A 24078-nucleotide genomic window follows, 5' to 3' on the forward strand; every position below is an offset into this window, starting at 1 on the left:
TTGTAGCCATCAAACAAAAATAAAAAAAGAATGCCAAGAGATGGTAGGCAATACACAATAGGCCCCGGCTGTTAGGCAAGTTAGCATTCTAATGGTAGAAACAGACAACAAATATGTAAGAAAAAAAATTTTTTCTTCACATAGTAGTAAGTGCAATACACAAAATAAAACAGGATAATAAGGTTGACAGTGAATGGGAAAAGAGATAAATCCACTGAGTAATCAGGCCTCAGTGACTACCCAACATTTAAGCTGAGAACTGAGTGACATGTTGCCAGGCATGGGAATATTTGAGGGCAAAACAAGAGCCATGAAAAGCCATGATAAGTTTTAGTTTATTTAGCCACATGGAAAATAAAATTCAGGAGTGCGTGGGTGGCTCAGTCAGTTAAGCGTCTGACTCTTGATTTCAGCTCAGGTCATGATCTCGAGTTTCATGGGTTTGAGCCCCATGTTAGGCTCTGTACTGATGGTGCGGAGCCTGCTTGGGATGCTCTCTCTCTCTCTGCCCCTCCCATGCGTGATCTCTCTGTCTCTCAAAATAAAAACATAAACTTAAAAAAAAAAAAAATATTCAAACTCAATATTTCATCAGGGTGGTTTTACTTAAAAAAGAAAAAAAAAAGAACAGATACCACATTTAAAGAAAACAAAAAATATACAGTGAAAAGTTTCATTCCTTTCCCCGCCTCACCTTCAACCCCTTCATGTACCCCCCCATCTCTTACTCAGACACTCAGTCTCTTATGTAGCCTCCTAACATTAAAGCAATCATGAACAAACACAAATATATTTATCTTCTTTCACTTTTACACACAAAAGGCAGTAAGTCACACACAATACTCAATACATGACCTTTTTTAGTTAGTGTATCTTGAAGGACCCTATGTGTATATAGAAAGCAACTATTCCTTTTTATAGTTGCATAATATTCCATTGTATAGTTATACTACTATTTACTTAACCATTTCCTAATGATAGATTTGGGAACTGTTTCCCATTTTTGCATAGTATACAGCAGAAACAGGTGGTGCCCTGTATCACATCCCCTCAGCCCAAGGGGAATTCAGCCACATATGCTGTGGACAGTTCCCACTTACAATGACAGTGTCCCAACTCATGCTGAGAGTAGCCTATCCCAAGGGTCCATGAGTCTCTCCACTTTTCTGCCTCAGGGCTTTCTCCAAAGCCACGAAAGCCCAAATAGCAGCAAGGCAGCTCACGAGTCCAGGGAAGTTAGCAACCTTACCAGAAATCCTAAACCAACTGCCAGGGTGAACAAATGCTCCAGACTGTCTTAAACCACTCCGTACATATGCAACAGACCCACAAATGAGGAAGTCATAGAGGCAGGGATGAAGGTTATTTATAAGCCCAACAGCATAGAGGCTTCCTCTCATGAAAACTGATAAACCTTAACTACTGTTCCTGCTAAGTGTCCAAAACGTGTCATCAACAAAGGCCTACTCTGAGTCCCTCAAAGAGATGAGCCAGCTAACAAAGGAAAAGGAACAGAATAGGAAACCAATGCTGGTAGTACCACTGTACAAATGTGTTACTATCAAAAAAGAATTTATGTAAAAGGATTCTATGTCTAAGATAAAAAGTAGGTTCTAAATTCTATCAGGGTTGTCACCATCCCTGATAAAAATTTCCAACAAAATGAAGTAAGCTAGGTGTTCCTGGGTGGCTCGGTCAGTTGAGTGTCCAACTCTTGATTTCAGCTCTGATCGTGATCCCAGGGTTGTGGGATCGAGCCCCACATCAGGCTCCGCACTGAGGGTGGAGCCTGCTTAGGACTTTCTCTCTCTCTCCCTCTGCTCCTCTCCCCTGACTGTTCTCTCTCTCTCTCTCTCTCTCTCTCTCTCTCTCTCTCTCTCTCTCTCTCAAATAAAAAAGGGAGAAAAAATAAGTTTAAAAAAATGAAGTGAGCTAAGCCATACACTAAAAAAAAATGAAGCTAGTAGAGCAACCACTATCCTAATTAGAGTTAAGGTGCCCCTCTCTCTCAATCTTTCCTCTATAATTCTCATGTATGACTGCAAGACAGAGATAAGAGTATATGAATAAGAAAATGAGTAAGGTTGATTTCAAAGATATACCAAATTTCAAACTCCAAAAACTTCTACTTTATCTCCCAATCACTAGTAAAATGGTTAGCAAAATTGCCTATTAGGAAGCTTCAATAATTACAAAAACCATAAAATGTTCTTTTTGTTGTGATTATAATGCAATAAAATCATAAATTATAAAAAATAAAATAAGTCCTTAAAACTGTTTTTTATCTCAACCCCAAAAAAAGTCTTGGACCAACAGGGAAATCACAACTATAATATCCAGAGAAAAGAAGTAAGTGAAAGGTATAATTATGGAAAAGAAGGAAGCAATTTATTATTTTTAAAAGTACTTCTCTGGGGCGCCTGGGTGGCTCAGTCGGTTAAGTGGCCGACTTCGGCTCAGGTCATGATCTCGCGGTCCATGAGTTCGAGCCCCACGTCGGGCTCTGTGCTGACAGCTCAGAGCCTGAAGCCTGTTTCGGATTCTGTGTCTCACTCTCTCTCTGACCCTCCCCCATTCATGCTCTGTCTCTCTCTGTCTCAAAAATAAATAAACGTTAAAAAAAAAATTTTTTTTTAAATAAAAAATAAAAAAAAATAAAAGTACTTCTCTTATTCTCTTAAACTACTTGAATTTTTTTTTTTTTTTTACCATATTGATTTCAACAATATCTAAGCACCTTCTATACAGCAGACACTTGAACAACATGGGTTCGAACTACACAACTCCACTTACATGCAGACTTTTTTTGGATACATACAGCAGAGTACTGTAGATGTATTTTCTCTCATGATCTTCTTAACGTTTTCTTTTCTCTGACTTACATTATTATAAGAACACAGTATGTAATACATGTAACATACAAAATATGTGTTAATCAACTGTTGGTTTATTGGTAAGGCTTCCATCAGTAGTAGGCTATAAGTAGTTAAGTTTTGGGGGAGTCCAAAGTAATACTCAGATTTTCAACTGCACGGGGAATCAGCACCCCTAACCCATGTTATTCAAGGGTCAACTATAGTTCGATCACATAACAAGGCATCTAAAATATCCAGATTTAGGGGCGCCTGGGTGGCGCAGTCGGTTGGGCGTCCGACTTCAGCCAGGTCACGATCTCGCAGTCCGTGAGTTCGAGCCCCGCGTCAGGCTCTGGGCTGATGGCTCGGAGCCTGGAGCCTGTTTCCGATTCTGTGTCTCCCTCTCTCTCTGCCCCTCCCCCGTTCATGCTCTGTCTCTCTCTGTCCCAAAAATAAATAAACGTTGAAAAAAAAAAAATTTAAAAAATAAAATATCCAGATTTATACTCTACCATCCTCAATATACTACCTTCACTGGATTAAGTTAATCCAATTCCACTGTCTCAAAAATCATTCTCACGTACACCTTTGGTAATGAATCTTTCCTCATTTAAAATCCCCTTTTCTTCCCAGACCCATATGAAAATTTAACCTTTTGTAGGGGTTCATATCCCTTTGAAAGTCCGGTGATAGCTATGAAAACTCTTCTAAGGAGGGGAAAAAAAAGTTTATGGTTAGTTTCTGTGGATGACCAGATCCCATGAAGTTTAAGGTACATTTGTGATTTTAACCATTTATGTACCATTCAACATTTCTCTGGTTAAAAGGCCCTGATTCACCTTTGGAGACCCACCTCCTTTCTCCATTCTCAATCCATATGGTGGGAACCAACACTAGCAATAAAGCAAGAAAAAAAAGCACTTTCCAACCTCTTGGCCATAGTAATTCACTTAGAAATGGACAGAAGACTCAAACTAAGGCTGCAGGAGCAGAATCACAGGAACTACTGACTTAAACTTGAATGATGGGACACTGAAGCTAACAGCTTTCAAACATCCAAAAGACCAACAAAAGAGATAGGGAGGTAGTGAGGAAGGGAGGGAGGAAGGAAGGGAGGGAAAGAGAGAGAGAGAGAGAGAAAGAATATCTTCACAATGCCCCCCTTTTTTTAAAAAATATAATTTATTGTCAAATTGGCTAACATATAGTGTGTAAAGTGTGCTCTTGATTTTGGGGGTAGATTCCCGTGGTTCATTGCTCACACACAACACCCAGTGCTCATCCCAACAAGTGTCTTCCTTAATGCCCTCTACCATTTTCAAAAACAATCCTGACATAGAGCCCATCCCTAGATCAAGATTAAGAACTCCTAAAATAGGTAAATCTATTCTGAATCCATACACATGGGTTCCAGTAAAGCTAATTATGGCAAATACACTGGCAATAATTAGAGCCTACTAGTCACAAAAGGCTTTTAACCTAGTATAGGAGAAAAAAAATTATATATTTTTTAAGCTTTGTAAATTACTGAACTATATGATGAAATATTCCCAAAGTCAGTGAAAGCAAATGCCTTAAGACAAAGCAATTGTCTTAAGACTGAAGAATTTTATAGATGTCAAACACAACCTGGACTTCCATATCCTTGTTCAAAAGAACCAAGTTAAAGTCTCACCTCACTCATGAAGTCACTCACATCCTCAATGACACCCTTCCTTCTCAACTTTAGGTACTCAAAATGGGCAATTTTGGCATTTAATTGTATACATATTTTTATCATTCCTGCTTATTTTAGTCTCTAACTCTTGTCTCCACATAGTGAAATGCACTTATTCACTGAGACAAAATAGTCAAGGTTTTAATCAAAAGAGAACTAGAAAAAAATCTGAAGAGGACAGATGAGCAAGAAATTCCAACTTAGATTTACTGGATTTCACCTTTCTTTCAGAAGAAAACTCAAGAGTTTTCCTCTGTGATTAATATCACCACCACCACAACAGCCCCACAGAAGTACAATTTCCTTTATTTTTTTTTAGTTTTATTATTAATTTTGAGAGATGTACAAGCATGGGGGAGGGGCAGAGAGGGAGAGAGAGAATTCAAAGTGGGTGGGTTCTGTGCTGTCAGCACACGGAGCTCATGGAGCTCATTCCCATGAACCGTGAAATCATGACCTGAGCATAAATCAAGAGCTCGAAGCCTAACAATTAAGCCACCCCCAGGCACCCCCAGAGGTACAATTTCTATTTAAAGCTCCATGAAAAAAGTGAGTCAAAATACCTTTTTTTCTGCCTTTGCAAAGTTTAAAAAAGAAAAAAAAAAAAAAAAAGCAACTGGAGGCACTGTAAAAAGAGAGCTTTATTAAATATTAAGGGAAAAGTTGCACAACACAAGGAAGGAAAAGACAACACAATTTGCAGTCACTTTCATATGAGCAGATTTCTGAATCTCACCATGATGTCCTTCTAATACCAATACTCCCTGCTCTTGCTTCCACCCTTCTCACCCCTTAGGAGCTGACAGGAGGTCTAGTGAACCACTAGAGTTCATGAAAGAAATAAGAGTCATCATTCCTCCACAATAAGTCCAGTGTTACCTCAAGGTCAGTGACCATGTTACATACCAATGATTCTCCACAAATCAAAAGAAGACTAAGTCAGGAGGGGGGGACAAGTGCAAATCAATTAGGCCGAAATACTAATGGTGGTTGCCACTGGGTAGTGAGGACAGTGGGTGATTTTTTTCCTTTTAACCCTCCCCACATTTTCTATCATGTGCAAGTATTTTTACCCACAAAAGGGTTTGGGTTTTTTTTTTCATTATTATGCAGTCACATCTTTGCCTTTATGGATTCTGCTTTTGTTAAGTATGCTTTCCATAGAATGACACAAAACCAGAGAAACAGGAGGAGAAATATTACCAAATGTGACTACATAAAAATGAAAAACTTGGTACCGTATGTATGCACATGTACACACACAAACCCATAAACAAAGTCTAAATAAAAACCAGGAAAATATATCACACACAGAAAAAGTTGTTATAAATAAATGAGAAAGGGGTGCCTGGGTGGTGCAGTAGGTTAAGCCTCCAGCTCAGGTCACGTTCTAATGGTTCGTGAGTTCAAGCCCCATATCGGGCTCTGCACTGATGGTGCGGAGCCTGCTTGGGATTCTGTCTCTCCTTCTCTCTGCCCCTACCCAGCTTGTGCACACTCTCTCTCTCTCTCTAAATAAACTTAAATTTTTTAAAATAAATGAGAAAAAAAACCAGCAATCGAAAGAAAGAAAGAAAGGAAGGAAGGAAGGAAGGAAGGAAGGAAGGAAGGAAGGAAGGAAGAGAAAACTGGCAAAGGATATAAAAAGGTAGTTTAGAGAAACAAATACAAGTGGTCAGTAAACATCAGAAGATGTTCAACCACAGTCATGCAACCATAAATACAGAAATTGAAATCAAACCAGATTTTTTTCATCTACTGAGTTTGCAAAAATGAAAAGGTATGAAAAGCCCATTATTTGTCAGCATATGAGAAACAGGTATTGTCATCCATTACTGTAAAATGGCACAACATTTTGAAGCACAATTTGGTACTCTCCAGCCCTGATTGGGTACATCTCTGACCCACCAATTATAATATAAAAATTAACTATATGGCTATATTCTTACAAGAACACAAATAATACATACAACATTTACTTAAACTATGTTTATAACATGGTAAAACTGGAATGGCCTAAATTCCAGTAAGTTATTAGGAAAATAGATTTCTAATTAACCAAATAATAGAAGAATATGCCATCAAAGAGAGCAATGTGGACACTAAAATAAGAGACAACAAAAGTAAAAAGAGACAAAATGAACTACATTAAAATTTAAAATCTATGCATCAAGGGACACAGTCACAACAGTGCAAAGCTGACCTACAGAACTGGAGAAAATATTTGCAAATCATATATGTTAAAGAGTTAATATTCAGAATAGTGTTTGCTTCAGCAGCACCTGTACTAAAATTGGAATGATACAAGCAAGGGGCATCTGGGTGGCTCAGTCAGTTAAGCATCTTGAGTTTGGCTCAGATCACGATCTCATGGTTCAGGAGTTCTACCTCCACATCGGGCTCTGCACTGATGACACAGAGCCTGCTTGGGATTCTCCTTCTCCCTTTTTCTCTCTCCTTCCCCCACTCATGCTCTCTCTCTCAAAAAAAAAAAAAAAAAAAAAAAAAAAAAGAACATTTTTTTAATGTAAAAAAAATAAAGTAAAATTAAAAAAATAAAATTGGAACAATACAGTGAAAATTAGCATGTCCCCTACGACATACATATTTGTGAAGCATTTTTTTTTTAAATCAAAGACATCCAGATGGCTAACAGACACATGAAAATATATTCAACATCACTCATCATCAGGTAAATACAAATCAAAATCACAATGAGATACCACCTCACATCTGTCAGAATGGCTAAAATTAACAACACAAGATAAAATAGATGTTGGCAAGGATGGAGAAAGGGGAACCCTCTTACACTGTTGATGGGAATGTAAACTGGTACACGCACTCTGGAAAACAGTATGGAGGTTCCTCAAAAAGCTAAATATAGAACTACTCTAGGATCCAGCAACTGCACTATCTAGGTATTTATACAAAGGATATGAAAATACTAATTTGAAGGGATACATGTTTATAGCAGCATTATCAACAATTATCAACAATAGACAAATTATGGAAATAGTCTTAAGTGTCCATCGACTGATGAATGCATAAAGAAGCTTTGATATATACATACGATGGAATATTACTCAGCCATAAAAAAGAATGAAATCTTGCCATTTGCAACAAGATGGATGGAGCTACAGTGTATCATGCTAAGCCATGCTAAGGGAAATAAGTCAGAGAAAGACAAACACTGTATGATTTCACTCAGGTGGAATTTAAGAAAAACAGATGAACATATGGGAAAGGGGGGAAAAAAGAGAGGTAAAGCATAAAATACACTCTTTACTATAGAGAACAAACTGAGGGTTGCTGGAGAGGAGGTAGACAGAGGGATGGGTTGAATGGGTGATGGGCATTAATGAGAGCACTTGTGAGGAGCACTGGGTATTACATGTAAGTTATAAGTCACTAAATTCTACTCCTGAAATTAACACAGCTTATGTTAACTAGCTGTAATTTAAATAAAAACTTGAAAGTATGTACACACACACACGCGCGCGCGCATTAATATTCAGAATATATACAGAACTACAACTCAAGAAAACAAAAAACAAAAAAACAAAAAAAAAAACTCAAAAACGGGCAGAGGACTGAACAGAAATTTCTCCAAAGGAGATATACAAATGGCCAAAAAAGCATATGAAAAGATGTTCAATAGCACTAATCATTAGGAAAATGCAAACCAAAACTACAATGCAATATCAATCATATCCACTAGGATGGCTGCTTTCAAAACAAAACAAACAAGAAAAACAGAAAATGACAAGTGTTGATAAGGACGTAGAAAAAATGGAACCTTTACACTGTTGACAAAAAGTAGTATAGCGGTTCCTCAAAAAATTACAAATAGAATCATAATACGAATGCAGCAGTATCACTCCTGGTTACATATCCAAAAGAATCAAAACCAAGGTCTCTCAAAGTGATACGTGTACACCATGTTCATAGCAGTATTATCAAATAGCCAAAAGGCAGAAGTGCCCATTGACAGATGAGTAAACAAAATATGATGTACACATACAATGGAATACTATTTGGCCTTAAAAAGGAAACTCTGGCACATGCTACAAGATGATGGAAGCTTGAGTACAATATACCAAGTTAAAAAAAGCAAATCATGAAATGACAAACATTGTATGATTTCACTTATACAAGGTATCTAGAATAGTCAAACTCATAGAAATGTAAAACAGAATGGTAGCTGCCAGTTACTGTGTGGGGAGGAAAAATGGGGAATTGTTTACTGAGTACAGAATATCAGTTTTCTAAAATGAGAAAGTTTTAGAAATACGTCACATAACAATGTGCATATATTTAACACTATTGAACTGCATATTCTAAAAGTAAACCTTATGTTATACATTATTTTACCACCACTTTTTAAAAAGAGCATGTGGATAGACGGAAAGATAGGAAATGTTAATGACAGATTCTAGGTGGTATATATGTGGTTATTTTCTGTAAAACTTTCAACTTTGCTGTATTTATAACTATTCATAATAAAATATTATGGGGGAAAAGAACAATGCAGCACTCTATGAGCAGATGTACAGACACTTGCAGAACTGTATATAGTATAGTTTAACTTCTTACCCTTTAAAGGGGTGGGAATGGGGCAGGATTACATATATGGAAAGAAATTTTCTGGCCTTACATCTTAGAAGACATTACCACTGTTTACCTCTGGAAAAAGAGTTGGAGATGTAAAAGTCTATTATACCCTTAAAGATTTGGGATTTTTGTCATGAGCATCTATTATTTGTATTGTAAACATACACATTTATCCAGGCCTATACCCATCATCCTCCCCATTATAAAGCAAATATTAATTCTCTAACATCTAGTTTCATGGCTTCGCTTTTTACATTAAAAATGTCAACCCTAGCCTGTTTCCGATTCTGTGTCTCCCTCTCTCTCTGCCCCTCCCCTGTTCATGCTCTGTCTCTCTCTGTCCCAAAAATAAATAAATGTTGAAAAAAAAAATTAAAAAAAAAAAAAAAAAAAAGGGGCGCCTGGGTGGCGCAGTCGGTTGAGCGTCCGACTTCAGCCAGGTCACGATCTCGCGGTCCGTGAGTTCGAGCCCCGCATCGGGCTCTGGGCTGATGGCTCGGAGCCTGGAGCCTGTTTCCGATTCTGTGTCTCCCTCTCTCTCTGCCCCTCCCCTGTTCATGCTCTGTCTCTCTCTGTCCCAAAAATAAATAAATGTTGAAAAAAAAAAAATTTTTTTTAAATGTCAACCCTTCTATAATTTGTTTCGGTATGTGATATGAAGCAGAGATACATATATTTTTTTCCCAAGATTATTAGGTTTCTCAACACTACCTGTATACTGAATTCTTAAATATATGTCAGTGTCTCTGAATTTTCACATCTGTACTATTTACCAATCTTGTCTAGTCCCAAATCAGTGCCATGCTGCATTAATCATTGTATCTTTGCAATACACTTTAACATCTAGAAATATGCTATGCCTATGGGCACCTGGATGGCTCAGTGGGTTAAGCATCTGATTTTGTCTCAGGTCATGATCTCACAGTTCAGGAGTTCAAGCCCTGTGTGAGGCTCTATGATGACAGCTCAGAGCCTGGAGCCTGCTTCGGATTCTGTGTCTCCCTCTCTCTCTGCCCTTTCCCTGATGGCACTCTGTCTCTGTCTCTCTCTCTCAAAACTAAACCAAAAAAAATTTTTTTTTAAATAACAAATTTTTAAAAATTAAAAAAAGTTGTTATGCCTCTTTTTTAAGGTTACACTTCTCTTTTTAAAAATATTCTTAGGGATGCCTGGGTGGCTCAGTTGGTTAAGTGTCCAACTCCTGATTTAGCTCAGGTCATGATCTCATGCTTCATGAGATCAAGCCTTCCATCTGGCTCTGAACTAACAGCATGGAGCCTGCTTGGGATTCTCTCTCTCTGTCTCTCTCTCAAAATAAATAAAACATTTTTTAAAATATTGTTAGTCTAACCCAGTTGAACTTTTGATTTGTTTTCCAAAGAACTGTACTTGACAAGAACTGAAATTTTATCATATTGATTCTTCCCATCCACATAAAACAAGTTGGCTCTCTTTCATTTTTCAAGCGTTTCCCTCATCCTTTTCAGGGATTTTATAGTTTTCTTCACCTAGATCCTGCACATTTCTTATCCAACTTATTTCTAAATACTTCATAATTTTCATTGTATTTTGTTTACTATGGAAAGAAAGAAAGAAAGAAAGAAAGAAAGAAAGAAAGAAAGAAAGACAGACAAACAGCTAGAAAGTCTCAAAATACATGGACATTAAACAACACACTTTTAAATAATACACAGACTATGGGGCACCGGGGTGGCTCAGTCAGTTAAGCATCCAGCTATTGACCTCAGTTCATGATCTCATGGTTCATGAGTTCCAGCCCAACATCAGGCTCTGTGCTAACAGCACAGAGCCTGTTTGGTATTCTCCCACTCTCCCTGCCCTTCACCCCTACCAAATAAATAAACATTTTAAAATGAAATAACTAATACATTGGCTAAAGAAAAAAATCTCAAAAGAAATTTTAATATATTATGAACTAAATGAAAATGAAAATACAAGTTAACAAAATTTCAAGATGCAGGAAAAGCAGTGCTTAGAAATTCATAGCACTGAACACATACATGCATACATTAGGAAAAAAATATAAAATTAATAATCCAAGATTCTACCTTAGGAAACTAGAAAAAGAGCAAATTAAATTCAAACTAAACAGAAGAGATAATAAAAATGAGAGCAATAATCTGTGAAACTGAAAACTGGAAATCATAGAGAAAAATCAATACAACTAAAAGGTGGTCCTCTGAAAAAATCAACAAATGAATAAACCTAAGACTAAGAAAAAAGACACAAATTACTAGTATCATAAGTGAAAGAGAGAGCATCACTACATATCCCATGGACAATAAAAGAATAAAAGAGTATTATGGGGGCACCTGGCTGGCTCAGTTGGTAAGGGCCTGCAACTCTTGCTCTTGGGGTTGTTCGAGCTCCATGATGGGTGTAGAGATTACTTAAAAATAAAATCTTGGGAGGGGCACCTGGGTGGCTCAGTCAGTTGAGCATCTGACTTCAGCTCAGGTCACGATCTCGTGGTTCGTGGGTTCAAGCCCTGCGTCAGGCTCTGTACTGGCAGCTCAGAGCCTGGGGCCTGCTTCAGATTCTGTTGTCTCCCTCTCTCTCTGCCCCTCCCCCATTGTTCTCCCTCTCTCTCTCTCTCTCTCAAAAATAAACATTAAAAAATTAAAAATAAAATAAAATAAACCCTTGGGGTACCTGGGTGGCTCAGATGGTTAAGAGTCTGACTCTTGTTCTCTGCTCAGGTCTTGATCTCAGCTTGTGAGTTAGAGTCCCACATCCGGCTCTGTGCTGAAGGCACAGAGCCTGCTTGGGATTCTGTCTCTGTCTCTGCCCCTCCCCCACTCACTCTCTGTCTCTCTCAAAATAAACTTAAAAAAAAAAACCTCAAATTTAAAAAATAAATAAAATAAAATCTTAAAAATAAACAAACATTATGAATAACTCTATGTCCATAAATTTGACAACCTAGATGAAACGTATCAATTCCTTGAAAGATACAATCTGTCAAAACTCAACAAGAAGAAACAATCTGAATAGGCCTGTATATTTTTTTTTAATGTTTACTTATTTATTTTTGAGAGAGTGAGCACACAAGCAGGAGGCAGGCAGAGAGAGAGAGAGAGAGAGAGACAGAAATTCCAAGCAGGCTCCATGCTGTCAGCGCAGAGCCCGATGCTGTGCTCAATTCCATGAATAGTGAGATTATGACCTGAGCCCACACCAAGAGTCTGACGCTCAACTGACTGAGCCACCAGGTGCCCCTAGGCCTATATCTTTTAAAGAAATAGAATAAATAACTAATAACCTTCCAAAGCAGGAAGCACCAGACCAACGTAGGTTCACTGGCAAATTCTACTAAACACTGAATGCAGAAACTATACCAATTCTGTACAATCTTTTCCAGAAGATAGGAGCAGAAGAAATACTTCCTCATTCTGAGGCTTGCAATACCCTAATATCAAAACCAGACAAAGACACCAGAAGAAAAAAAAAAAAACAAAAACAGAAAACAAAACAGTACAGATCAATATCTTTCATTAACGTAAGTGCAAAAATCCTCAACGAAACATTAGCAAATCAAATCCAACAAAGTGAATGGTAGCACACAGATTGGGGAAGACCAGAATTCAAAATACCACCAAATGGCAGAGTTTAGCAAATTTCCCCCTCCAGTACCTCTCAATCTGAATTCAACAGAGCCCAAAACCTGGATATGGGCATTAGTGTACATAGAGTTCCATTAGAGTAGGAGTCTCCTAATACTCAGCTCAAAGAAGGAATTTCTCCATTTTATTTCTTAAAACTTTGAAAGGAGAAAAACCTTCCCCTCCATATCAGAGGAGTTTAGGGTCCCAAAAGAATGAAGCAAAACCCCATTGCTCTTTCCTCTCTCGTCTCCGGCTGCTCAGCCCAAGGGAGATACAGTCGTAGGAAATGCAGAGTAAAATAAAGACATTTCTGGCCAAAGATGAAAAATGGGAATCCCCCCAAATCATAAAGTACTGGGAAGACTGCCAACAAAAGAACTCAGGAAAGCGACCCTTAAAATTGTGTACGAACTCCTCAGCTAACACCTGAGCTATGCATACATGGACTGGACACTAAAACAGTATAGACAGACTTTGAGAATTGAACTGTGGGATAAATCGGGGTCAGCCAAACTTATCTATAAAGAACCAAACAGTAAATATTTTACGTTTTGTGGGCCAGTCTCTGTTGCAACTGCTCAACTGTGACCACCAAAGTATGAAAGCAGCCACAAAAAATATACACAAATGGGCATGGCTGTGTTCCAATAAAATCTTACTTATAAAAATAGGCAGTGAACTAGATCTGGCCCACAGGCCAGAGTTTCATAACCCAAAGGGAAGACCACCACCCAAATCCCACATAGTATGATGGTTCACACAAAGGAAAAGTCCAAATAGCACTAAAAAGGCTTTGAAGTCCTAACTGACATTGAAACAACAACCCACAGAAGGCTGGTCAAAACCTGAAGCCTAAACACAATTCAGCTAACTGTTTGCTAAAATAAAACTATTAACATTCTCCATGTAATTTAAACAAGACACAGAGTGTCAATTACAATTTAAATTTACATGGTATACCAAAACCCAGGAAAACCTCAGTTTGCTTGGGAAAGAAAATCAAAACACAGAAACAACAAGATAACACTGGTATGGGAAATATTTTGTAAAGACTTAAAAACAACTATTATAAAAATGCTCCAAGTAAAGGTAAACACTTTTTTTTTAACATTTATTCATTTTTGAGAGAGAGAGAGAGAGAGAGAGAGACAGAGCGCCAGTGGGGGAGGGGCAGAGAGACAGGGAGACACAGAATCTGAAGCAGGCTCCAGGCTCCAGGCTCTGAGCTGGCAGCACAGGGCCCAATGAGGGGCTCAAACTCATGGACTGCAAGATCATGACCTGAGCTGAAGTCAGACACCCAGGCGCCCGTAAAGGTAAACAGTCTTGAAGGAAGAGAAAGATATAAAGTAGAATATAAAGAACCAAATGGAAGGGCACCTGGGTGGCTCAGTTGGTTAAGCGTCCAACATCCCAACATCTGCTCAGATTTCGGCTCAGGTCACGATCTCGTAGCCTGTGAGTTAGAGCCCCACGTTGGGCTCTGTGCTGACTCAGAGCCTGGAGCCTGCTTTGGATTCTGTGTCTCCCTCTCTCGCTCTCTCTCTGCCCCTCTCCCAATCGCACTCTGTCTCTGTCTCTGTCTCTCTCAAAACTAAACATTAAAAAAAAATTTAATACAAAAAGAACTAAATGGAAATTTTAGAACTGAAAAATAAACCAAACAAACAAAAAAAAAAAATCCCACCTTATCCACCTCATCAAATAAATCAATAAGAGGAAGTAAACATGAAAACAGAAAAACAAATAATCTAGTGATTGAATAAAAACCCTTTACTCTAAATTTTTGTATGCCAAAGGACAAATCAAGAAAATGAAAGAACAGGGAGGGGCATCTGGCTGGCTCAGTTGGTAGACCATGCAACTCTTGAACTCCCGGTTGTGAGTTTGAGCCCCACATTTGGTGTAGAGATCACTTAAAAATAAAATCTTTAGGGGCACCTGTAGGGGCTCAGTTAAGCACTGGACTCTTGTTCAGCTCAGGTCATGATAACACAGTTTTGCTCGTGGGACTGAGCACAGAGCATGCTCAGGATTCTCTCTCTCCCTCTCTCTCTCTCTCTCTCTCTCTCTCTGCCCCTCCCCAGCTTGCACATACACGCATTCTCTCTCAAAATAATAAATAATTTTTTTTTTAAACTTTAAGAAACAGAATGGGGCGGGGAGGATGTGCCTGGGTGGCTGAGTCAAGTAAGCATCCAAATCTTGATTTCAGCTCAGGCTGTGATCTCATGGTTCAAGAGATCAAGCCCCACGTCAGGCTCTGTGCTGACAGTGCTGAGCCTGCTAGGGATTCTCTCTCTCTCTCTCTCTCTCTCTCTCTCTCTCAAATACACAAGGAAGAAGAAGGAGGAGGAAGAGGGAGGGAGGAAGAGGAGGAAGGAGAAGAAGAACCACAACAACAACAGAACCTATAAGGAAGACTTTCCAACTGATTTTTATAAGGCCAGCATTATCCTGATACCAAAACTCAGAGACAGATGATACAAGACAACTAAAGATTAATGTCTCTCATGAACATAACTGTAAATGTCCTCAACAAAATAATAGCAAATCCAGCTATATATAAAAAGCATAGGGTGCCTGGGTGGCTCAGTTGGTTAAGCAAGCAACTCTTGATTTCAGCTCAGATCATGATCTCAGTTTGTGAGACTGAGCCCCACATTGGACTCCACACTTCAGCAATTGAGCCTGCTTGGGATTTTCTCTCTCTCTCTCTCTGCCCCTCCTCCACATGCATGTGTGCATGCTCACCCTCTCTCTCAAAATAAATTAATAAACTTTAAAATATTTTTAATGTTTATTTATTTATTTTGAGAGAGAGCAAGCTGGGAAGGGAAAAAGAGAGAGAAAGAGAATCCTAAGCAGGCTCCATGCCATCAGCACAGAGCCCCACAGTGGGGCAGGATCTCACAAACCATGAGATCATGACCTGAGCTTAAATCAAGAGTCGGATGCTTAAGTGACTGAGCCACCCAGGCGCCTCGGTAAATAAACTTAAAAAAAAAAAAAAAATACACACACACACACACACACACACACACACACACACACCCCACAGGGGCACCTGGGTGGCTCAGTAAGTGGGACATCTGATTCTTGATTTCAAGGTCATGAGCTCAAGCCTCACATTGAGGGTGGAGCCTGCTTAAAAAGTTTTTGTTTTTTTTTTAACGTTTTACTTATTTTTGAGAGAGACAGAGCACAAGCAGGGAGGGGCACAGAGAAAGAGGACGGAGGATCCAAAGCGGGCTCCGTGCCACCTGCAGCAAGCCTGATGTGGGGCTCAAACCCACAAACCGTGACCACGACCCAAGCCCAAGTCGGATGCTCAACCAACAGAGCCACCCCCAGGCGGCTCCCCCTAAAAAAGTTTAAAAAGCATAATACACCACAACCAAGTGAGATTTTTTTCCCATAGGAATGCAAAGTCAATTCAATATTTGAAAATCAATGTCATCCACCATATTAACAGTCTAAAACTTAAAAGCAAATGACCCTAGGAATTCACTCAGAAAAAGCATCGAACTAAATTCAACATACATTCGTGACAAAAACTCTCAGTAAACTATAAATAAAAGGGAGCTTGGTCAACCTGACAAGTACTTATAAAAAACCTACAGGTAACACACTTAACGATGAAAGACTAAATACTTTCTCCTGTGATCAGAAAAAAAGTATCTGCAAAACACATATCCAGCAAAGGGCTTACACCCAGGATGGATAGAGAATTCTCAACTCTCAACAGCAGAACAACAAACAACCCAGTTACACAGTGGGCAAAAGACCTGAACAGACACTTCACCAAAGAGGATATATGCTTGGAAAGGAAGCACGTAAAAAGATGCTCAACACGGTGACATGGCACACAACAGGCGGTGAGGACACCCATGACCTTACTCCTTCCTCTTTTTTGACTCCATCATCTCAGTAGCAGCTGCAGTGGCCACAGTTCAGTCACTGACATGCAGGTCTGTCGGTGCCCAGGAGCTACACACCCTCCAGGTGACCAGTCAGGAGACAGCAGACGCGGATCAAGACTCATGTAGCCTCGCTGGAGGGCATCGCTCCAGAAGATCAAGTAGTGCTCCTGGCAGGCACACCCTTAGAGAATGAAGCTACCCTAGGTCAGTGCAGTAAAGGCTCTGACCACCCTGGAAGTAGCCCGCCCCATGCTTAAAGGTAAAGTCCACGGTTCCCCGGCCTGTGCTGGAAAAATAAGAGAGCAGACTCCCAAGGTGGCCAAACAGGAGAAAAAGAAGACCACGACAGGCCAAGCCAAGCAGCAGATGCAATATAACCAGTGCTTTGTCAATGTTGTGCCCACCTTTGGCAAGAAAAAGGCTCCAGTGCCAACTCTGAAGTCCACTGTAATACTGGCTTTCCCCAATAAAGACACTTAATTCAGGGGCACTTGAGTGGCTCAGTTGTTTACACGACTGGTGAGTTCGAGCCCCACATCCAGCTCTCTGCTGTCAGCGCAAGTCCCCTTCAGATCTTCTGTCCCCCCTCTCTGCCCCTCCCCTGCTTGTGCACGAACATACTCTCTTGCTCTCAACAATAAATGAGCATTAAAAAAAAAAAAAAAAAAAAAAAAAAAAGATGCTTAACAACATAAGCCATTAGGAAAATCAAAATCACAATGATCTACCACTGCACACATATTAGAATGGCTAAAATAAAAAGTGCTGACAGTACTAAAAGCAAGCAAGGATGAAGAGCAACTCTATTTCAAATACATTGCTGGTGGGAATACAAAAGGATACAGCCACTCTGAAAAAGTTTCCCAGTTTCTTGTAAAGGTAAACACACACTTATTCATTACACAGCAATCCCACTTCTGGGTATTTGCCCTGGGGAAATGAAAACTTAACATTCTGCCCACAAATTTTTACTGCAGCTCCATTCTTATTTGCCAAAAAAATAAAAACAACCTACACATCCCTCAACAGTGAATGGATAAACCATTATACATTAGTACAATGAAATACCACTCAGCAATAAAAAGGAATTAACTATTAATACACAAAACAACACAGATGAATCTCAAAGGCATTAAAGTGAATTTAAGAAACCAGTCTCAAAAGGTTATACACCATATGACACCATTTATATGACATTCTCAGAAAGACAAAACTAGTGATGAAGAACATGTCAGTGGTTGCCAAGGGTCAGGGACAAGTAGAGGGTAACTATATAAGATATTCAGGCTTGTACCTGGCTACAGTGGTGGTAGTTATATGTGTTAAATTCACACAATTGTGTAACAAAAAGGTCAATTTTTACTGCATGGTAATTTTTTAAATAATAACTTCTAAATCAAAATACTGAGATGAGCTAACAAGTGTATGTGTAAGTAGAAAATAAAAAGACAGTCACTACAGCATTAAAGTGGTCATTTTAGGTTTCTAATTTTCATAATACTATTGAGCATTTAAGACATAACCACTTCATGAAATACCCTTCAGCCATAAAAAAAAAAAAAGGTTATTATTAGCAAACCCAGAAAATGACAAATGAAAGTATTTTTGAACATGAAAAAGCAGATTAGAGGGGCGCCTGGGTGGCTCAGTCAGTTAAGCATCCGACTTCAGCTCAGGTCCATGAGTTCAAGCCCCGTGACAGGCTCTGTGCTGAGAGCTCAGAACCTGGAGCCTGCTTCGGATTCTCTGTCCCCCCCACCTCTCGCTGCACCCCCCCCCTCCGTTCATGCTCTCTCAAAATAAATAAATGTGAAGAAAAAAGAAAAAGCAGATTAGAAACTGAGAGACTAATTACAACCAAAAAGAAAAAAATGTATCAAAGACTAGAAGGAAACATCCCAAAATGTTTATATTGTGTCAGACAGAATAAGTGATCTTTCTTTTTTTCTAATAATTCATGAAACTTTTGCAAAATGAAAGAAACCTATGTTACATTACTATAACTAAAATATATCTATTTTAAATTTCAACATGGATGGACCTAGACAATATTATGCTAAGTGAGATAAGTCAGATAGACAAAGACAATTACCATATGATTTCCCTGATATGTAGAACCTAAAAAACAAAACAAATGAACCAACAAAACAGAAACAAACCCATAGATACAGACAACAAACTGATGGTTGCCAGAGGAGAGGGAACTGGGTGATGGAGCAAATAGGTGAAGGCGATTAAGAGGTACAATCTTCCAGTGGTAAAGAAGACACAGGTACATAATGTACATTATAAGGGATATAGTCAATGATATCATAAAAACTTTGTATGGTGACAAATTATATATATTTCATAATGTATGTAAACACTGAATCACTGTGTTGTATAACTGAAAGTAATACAATATTATATGTCAATTACTCTTCAATAATAAATTAAGCCCAAAAAAGTGAAGACAGTAATCCTAACTCAGAACCAAGATTCACAAACAATAAATTGAAGTAAATTTATAAAATGTCAACCCTCATCACCATTATTGAGAAAAAAGACAAAAATGTTGACCAAATACAGATTGAGAAAATATCTAAAAATGATACAAAGTAGACTAAAGCCATTTAAAAATTATAGCGTTTTAAGGCACAATTTAAATCACAAACATGCTCACACAACTTTTAAGATTAAAAGCATAAAACATAAATATCTTCACAGACAACTTTTATAACCCCTTGAATTAATATACAAATTCCTGGTGGGAGGTCTACAGAAAGTTAGTTTAACAATCATTTCCATTAAATCTCTACCATTTGCTACCTCTTGTCAGCTAGAAAACAAACTTGGGAAATAAATATGAAGCAAATCCAGGACTAAATGAAAAAAAATAGGCAAGTTGTCCTTCTATCCCCTCCAACATCTGCCCTCAAAGTGTGACTTTTGTATCACAAACTTGTAATAGGTTTTCCCCTGGCAAAACTGTCTCTAATTTTTTTTTGACTTTTTTAACATTTATTTGAGAGTCAGAGGGAGACAGAGCATGAGTGGCGGAGGAACAAAGAGAGGGAGACACAGAATCCAAAGCAGGCTCCAGGCTCTAAGCTGACAGCACAGAACCTGACGGGGGACTCAAAGCAATGAACCGTGAGATCATGATCTGAGCTGAAGTCGGACGCCTAACTGACTGAGCCACCCAGATGTCCCAAAAATGTGGCTAATTTTTAATAAGAAATAACATTAAATGTGTTTTCACAAGAAGCAACATGCAACCCAGAGCTACTGTGATGTTCGACTCCCAGGAGCAGTAGTCACATTTAATACAGGATGACTGGCTCCTTCTGGAGTTGTGCAACACATGGCCCTGATTGATTCTACCACTGGCACAAACCTGAAGACCAGTGGTGCAGAGGACAATGGTATGGAAAGAACAGTCATACAGGAACTCAGAGAGAGAAGAAAAATCAACATGAGCTAGTATAACTGGGGAAAGAGTTTTGCTTTCTTTTTCCATTTCAAGAATGGTAAGGTTTTGTTGTGTTAAACAGCATTCAATAACCTCCTGTATGTGTGAAAACTTCAGAAGACGAGCAGGTCTAAAGGCTTCTGCTGAAGAGCTGTAAGTGGGATCGGTGTAGGTAGAATAGATATAAAATGAGAAAATTTTGAATGATATGGAAAAAAATGTATACCCCCTCCCACCCTTTTAATTCAAGACAGCCGTACTGTAACCCTCATAACCTCTTTACAATAAATCCCTCAAATGGCCAAAACTGCTCAAACACAGGTGTGATACTATCTCCTGCATAAAAACTCCATACGGTTCCTAAAATCAAAATAGTTGTCAGCCCAACTTCTAAACTATCCACATTTTGGCCCCAACCTACCTCTTCTGGCCTGATCTTTCACCATTCAGTACTCAAAGGTGAATTAGCCATGCATCAAACAAACATCCCCGCATTTTTCAGTGATCCATCTTTTCAGCTCTTCCGTCTGTTTAAAATGCCCTTACCCATATTCACCTCTGTGAATTCACCTAACGTTTTATCAATCATCCCTCAATACCCAGGCCAAATATTCTGAGACCAACCCTGCCATGTTCCCTCTCCACCAAATTTTAGTATTAGTCTTGTTTGCTATTAAACAGCCTCTACAATACAAATTTATTTTTGTGATTACGTTTAATTATGAAACAGGTTAAAACAACATAATTTTATCTCAGCTTCTACGTTGTCAGGAATCTGAGCATGGATTAACGGAGCCTTCTGCTCAGGGTCTCATTAGGCTGAAATCAAAGTGTCAGCTGGGACTGACACTGAACTCATTTGAGGCTTGGGATTCTTTACCAAGCCTACTACCAAGCTTATTTGTTGGCAGGTTTCAAGTCCCTTTCAGTTCCCTTGCTGACTTTTGGCCAGGAGTCACTCAGCTCCTAGAGGCTCTCTCTCTGCCACTCTTTGCCTCATGGCCCTCTCTATAGGCAGTTCCTAATGTCTAAGTCAAGAGTGGAATTTTGTGCAGAATCTCCTGGAGCAGGAAAAGGATTTTCAGTGAGTTCTTAAAAGTTGTTCACAGCTAGTTGAAGTCTCTGTGTGATTCCACATTCACCTTGGGAAACAACTGGCAAATGGGGTCCCTGAGGTTAAAGGGCTTTTCATTAGAATAGTCTCAAATCTCTGTGCTTATTTGCTAAGAAAGAACATGTTCACAATAGTTTTCTCATTCAAAAACATAAAGCAAAATGGGGTGGCTCGGTCGGTTCAACGTCAGTCTTGATCTCTGCTCAGATCATGATCTCAGAGCTTGTGAGTTCAAGCCTCGTATTGGGATCCAAGCTGAGTTCACAGAGCCTGCTTGGGATTCTCTCTCTTCCTCTCTCTCTCTCTGCCCTTCCCCTGCTCTCTCTCTCTCTCAAAATAAACATTAATAAAAAATTAAAAAAATAAATTGCACTCACTCAAGAGAACAGTGTCTTCATTTTTATCTCCAATTTAAAAAAAGGTAAAGAAAAAAAAGATTCAGCACTCATGTGCAAAAAAGTGAGTTAAGCTCTGCAGACAGAAACATTTAAAAGTCTCTGCCCTTCAAGGTACCTGGGTGGCTCAGTAGTGGCTTACTCTTGATTTCGACTCAGGTCATGATCTCATGGTTTGTGGATTCAAGCCCCACATCAAGCTCTGTACTGACAGCGCAGAGCCTGCTTGGGATTCTCTCTCTCCCTCTGCCTCTCTTTCTCTCTCTCTCAAAATAAAAAAACTTAAAAAAGAAAAACTTTAAAAACAAAAGTTTCTGCCTTCAAGGGACACAATCTTACTGATATATAAAACTGAATTTCCCCTTATTTGTCCACAATGAAACATATATTTAGGAAAAATATGTCTTTGAAGCTGAACTTTTTTTTTTTAAGTTTTTATATCCTTTTGAAGGAGCTAGAGACAGAGTGTGAGCAGGGAAGGGGCAGAGACAGAGGGAGACACAGAATCTGAAGCAGGCTCCAGACTGAACAGTCAGCACAGAGCCCGATGCAGGGGTCAATCTCATGAGTCATGAGATCATGACCTGAGCTGACATCAGGCGCTTAATCAACTGAGCCACCCAGGTGCCCCAAAGCTGAACATTTTTTAAAATTTATACTCTATTTACAATCTTTAATAATCTTCTTTAACAGGACTCAAAGCCTAGAAAGGCATAAAAGGTAGAGATTGATAAAACTGTTTACATTAAAATAAAAAAGGTCCAGGCAGCAAAAAAAAAAAAAAAAAAAAAAGGATAAATCAGTCAAATCAAAAGACAAAAATGAGAAAGAGATCTGCAACATGAATGACAAAAAACTATTTCCTTAATCTACAAAACAACCTTAGAAATTAGTACAGGGGCACCTAGCTGGCTCTTCCTCTCGGGGTCATGAGGTCGAGCCCCAAGTTGGGTGTACAGATTACTTAAATAAATAAAACTTAAAAAAACAATTAGTATAAAAGGGACCAGGAAAAAAAAAAGGCAAAAGATCTAAACAGCCAAGTTTACTGAAAAACATACAGATAGTCAATAAGTATAGGAAGTTACTTTATACCTGCACTGTCCAATAATGGTAGCCATTAAACAAATGAGACTATTTGCTGAGGTTTGTTTTGTTTTGTTTTCTACATAGGCTCCACACCTAACGTGAGACTCCAACTCAGGACCCTGAGATCAAGAGTCACAGGCTCTACTGATTGGGCCAACCAGACACCCCCACAAATAAGGCTATTTAAACTTAAAATTAAATAAAATTCAAAATTCAGTTCCTTAGTCACACTAGCCACATTTCAAGTGCTAAATGGCCACATATGACAAGTGGCTACTGTGTTTGGACAGTACAGATATAGAACATTTCCATCAAGTTCCACTGAACAAAAGAAATGCTTTTTTAATATATCAAAGTGGCAAAGAATAAAGATTGATATATTCCTTGGATTAGAGAAAAGTAGGAAAAAGGCAGTAACCTTCAACATTTTCGAGAGGAATATAAATCGGCACAAACCCAAGTTTACAAACTCTTAACTATTCTACTCACACAAAAGTACATGTATCCAGACATACAAGGTACATGCATATGCCCACATGTATATATTGAACTAGTTGTTACAGCAAAAAAAAAAAAAAACCAACAAAACAAAAAAACCCTATAAATGGCCTATACATCGGGGTGCCTGGCTGGCTCAGTCGGTGGGGCATGCGACTCTTGATCTCAGGATCATGAATTTAAGTCCTACATTGGGTATGGAACCTACTTAAAAAACAAAATAAAATAAATAAATGGCCTATAAGTCAAAAAATAAATAACTGATTTTTTTTTTTTTAATGATGGTACATTTAAAAACAATGGAATATCAAGGTGCCTGGGTGGCTCATTTAAGGGGCTGACTTCAGCTCAGGTCATGATCTCACGGTTCATAATTCGAGCCTCACATCAGGCTCTGTGCTGTCAGTATGGAGCCCACTTCAGATACTCCGTTCCCTCCTCTCTGCCCTCCCCTGCTCTCTCTCAAAAATAAATAAATACTAAAAAATAAAAATAAAAAAATGTTTAATAAATAAATAAAAACAGTGGAATATTAAAACATTTAAGGGAATGAGGCAGATACATAAGACATTAAAAGGTATCCATGATATTCACAACTAAACAAGTTGCAAAACTGTATATAAAATATAAATAGGTATACATATTTATGTATTATCTCTACATACAGAGTTAGAAGTCCAGAAAGCTATATTTGAACTATCAACTGTAGTTAATTTCAGTATGGTAACTAAATATCGTCAATATTTCAGGATGCAGACTTTCATTTAATCTTGTTTTTATTAGAATGACTCATCCAAGA

At 38.6% G+C, this 24078-nt stretch overlaps 1 protein-coding gene and 1 pseudogene across 1 annotated transcript in view; one reads left to right on the forward strand and one right to left on the reverse strand.

The window, feature by feature from the left end:
- Nucleotides 1–24078, reverse strand: part of ASXL2 (ASXL transcriptional regulator 2) — a 134384-nt gene that overhangs the window by 103290 nt on the left and 7016 nt on the right. The window lies entirely within an intron of this gene.
- Nucleotides 7120–7202, forward strand: LOC112864428 (U6 spliceosomal RNA; annotated as a pseudogene).

The sequence above is a fragment of the Puma concolor genome, chromosome A3, assembly GCF_028749965.1.
Source record: "Puma concolor isolate L17-30 chromosome A3, mPumCon1.1.hap2, whole genome shotgun sequence".
NCBI classification, from domain to species: Eukaryota; Metazoa; Chordata; class Mammalia; order Carnivora; family Felidae; genus Puma; species Puma concolor.